This window comes from Malus sylvestris, chromosome 17, assembly GCF_916048215.2.
Source record: "Malus sylvestris chromosome 17, drMalSylv7.2, whole genome shotgun sequence".
NCBI lineage: Eukaryota > Viridiplantae > Streptophyta > Magnoliopsida > Rosales > Rosaceae > Malus > Malus sylvestris.
This window is the reverse complement of record NC_062276.1, coordinates 11,629,262-11,632,332: the sequence shown is the minus strand read 5'-3', so window position 1 is coordinate 11,632,332 and position 3,071 is coordinate 11,629,262. Positions and strand designations below refer to the sequence as shown.

The window sequence follows — 3,071 nt, the reverse complement described above, 5'->3', positions numbered from 1 at the left end:
GAAAAGGATTTGAATTGTGAATTAAACTAATGAATATAGAAAATTAAATCAAATAATTAAAATTGGTTTTGTAAATTAAATCGGCAGCAGGAAAAAAACAATTTGAGAAAGTTCGTTCTAAAATGCACTAAGGTTTAGTCGTCACCGTTAACAATTCTATGTAATTTTACTATTTACGTATGAATTACATATGCAACTTTGAAGGTTAGGTTTTTCTAATGCATGTTGTACTTGTGACATTTATGTTAATGCTTGTGGGCTCGCCCTAATAAAAAGTATGAATTACACACAATTATAATAAAAAAGCAAAATATTATTAAGAAGAAAAGATAGAAAACACCCTTGAAAAAAATCATCAAAAGCGCTCTAAACCAAGGTCTAATCCCCCAAAAATGTTATTGCCGTAAAAAAGTCCAATTAAGCCTGAAACATCACTCTGCTAGCTTTGCGTGTTGGTCTTTTATTTATTTGTCATACATTAACGACTTGGCACAAAAATCTGAAACTTTGACACTAATAAGTTGAAAAACTTGCAAACGTCCTCCTATTGATATCATTCCAAAATTCATCTATTTGATCATTTTTTACTCAAGAGAAAATCGCATGTCCTACACAGTTGTGCTAATTAATTTGTAGAAGGACAGTTGGGCACACAAAGAGGACTCACCTTAAAAAGTTGTTCTCTCCCTAAATTTCCTTTTTTGCTACTAAATATTTAATCCTTTTTAACACTTTAGCATTTAATATTATTAATTGCTTCGGTATATGCTTTGTGCAAATGACTGCTAAGGATTCTTGTTGAAAAAGTTACTATTAGGCAGTGTCTCATAAGCCACCACTTGACTAATAATATTGGATATACATCGTCATAAGTTTCTTCATTACTTTCAACTTTCTTAGAACATTAAAAAATTAAGGGGTGAATGAAAAGAGATATGTACATGTAAATAATCTCTACATTATTTTCTATTAGTAAGTTTTGAGGAAGGATTGTCTCCATGAAGGATACTAAACATTGTAATCTTGAAACTCTCCTGGAAAGGTTAGTAAAAATCTATCATTCACATTTCTACACACACGTAAAGAAAGTTAAGATTCTATCATAAAATTAATTGCGGTATAAGGAGTAGCTCAACTGCTTAAAAACACATATAAAATCATTTTTTACTTGATGTGAGATTCATACCCTAAAAATAAGTACATTTTAGCAGCCCTCATACTCAACAAATATTAGGTGACTTTTATGTCTATTTTCGTCTTTATACAAAATTATAGTACTTTTACATTAAAATGCATTTTTTTTCCACTGATTTGTTACTCACAACACTTTTCAAAATAAAGTTTATCAAATCCTCAATTGTTTTATTTTACAAATGATTATTCTCAACGCACACCAGAAGTCTCTTTTTTCTAAGTAGCACAACAATCTCAAACTAATCCTACATCTAATACATAGAGAATATTACAATGAAAACAACATTTTTTTTTCACTCTGTCCTGATAAACAAAACCGGATCTACGTCAAATGGAGAAGAAAATAATGTGCTAGGCTCATGTGTTGATGCCGAACCAACATCCCAAACCTCGTTTACTCGAGTTTGGACATAATCAACGTTAAAATTTTGTTGGACATCAAATCTTTCACTGACAATTGATTTCCCTGCAGCTCCGCTTCTATTTCTTTCATAGTAGGACGCTTTTTTCCATTCAGATTCAAGCAACGTCTTGCAAGATTAGCAACTTCCATAATCTCTTCCTTCCTGGCATCTTTCACAACTCGGGCATCAAGAATATCCAACAAACGATACTCGTCCATGGAAAGAAGAAAATAATGTGATAGGCTCATGGGTTCTTGTGACTCTGTCTTAAAAATTGGTTTTTTTTCCTGTCAATAGCTCAACAAACATCACTCTTGTCCGTAAATTGGCTAGTCTGAAAGTACTCCGGGTCCAAATAACCGAATGTTCCATTTACCTGTGTCATGGTAAGGTGTGTTTTGTCAATGGCGACAGATCTTGATGTCCCAAAGTCTGCCACTTTGGCTCTGTATTTATCATCCAACAGTATGTTCGAAGACTTGATGTCTCGGTGGTAGATAGGACAGGAAACTGCCGAGTGTAAGTATGATAGTGCTCCTGCAACTTCGGTTGCAACTTGTAACCGCATTTCCCATGTAAGAGGAAACTCCTCGTTCGGGTGCTGAATATAATGAGAGAGAGTTCCATTGTTTATAAACTCGTAAACCAAAAGGGGTACTTCAGTCTCCAAACAGCAACCCAGTAATTTAACCCCATTCCTGTGAATAACTTGTGACAGAATACAATTTCATTGATGAATTGTCTCACTTCGTCTCCAATAACTACACTTTTCGACTTATTTACAGCAACAGTTCTCCCATTTGCTAACACTCCTTTGTATACGGTACCCTGGCCTCCCTGACCAAGAATTCTCTCTACGCTGAAATGGTCCCTGGTGTTTTCTAGCTCCTCCTTACTGAACAATTTATTTTTATCAACGTTAGCTTCAGCGGAAGATAATTGCTGCCCCAACAAGAAACCGCCATTTCGTTTAGAAAACTTCTGCTTGCGGTTGGTGTCTTTCCTTTTCATCTTGACTTTGTGCGACCATCATGCGCCAGTGTGTATAAACAGTAGGCCAACAATGCAGCTGGTAACTGAATAGCTCAATTGGAAGAAAAAAATTCAGTTGGTCAGATATTATTGTTCCTTCTTATATATAATCTAAGTAATGCAGGGATGGTTTGAAACAAAAAAAGTTTTGTGTAATGGAGGAGCAACACTAGAAATGCTAATACCAGCTGCCATAATCACGGGTTATCTTTTTTTTTTTTTTTGGATTTGAAGAGAGCAACACAGTGACGGCCACATTAACCCGTGATGGTCATGCAGGTGAAGGGGTTCAAACGACACAATCGTATATTGTTACAGATGTTGCCGAAACCGCATCTATTTGGATCTTTGCATTCATCAATATCTGCATTTCAATGACAGAGGAACATAAAACATCGATTGTCACTAACTTTTTTTGGCATGATGTGGAATTTAGGTTGA

The 3,071-nt window shown here is 35.0% G+C and overlaps 1 pseudogene; it reads right to left on the bottom strand.

Annotated features, from left to right (window-relative positions):
• Window positions 1–1,588: 1,588 nt before the first annotated feature.
• LOC126611796 (putative wall-associated receptor kinase-like 11) lies at window positions 1,589–2,609 on the bottom strand (annotated as a pseudogene).
• Between the last annotated feature and the right edge of the window lie 462 nt (window positions 2,610–3,071).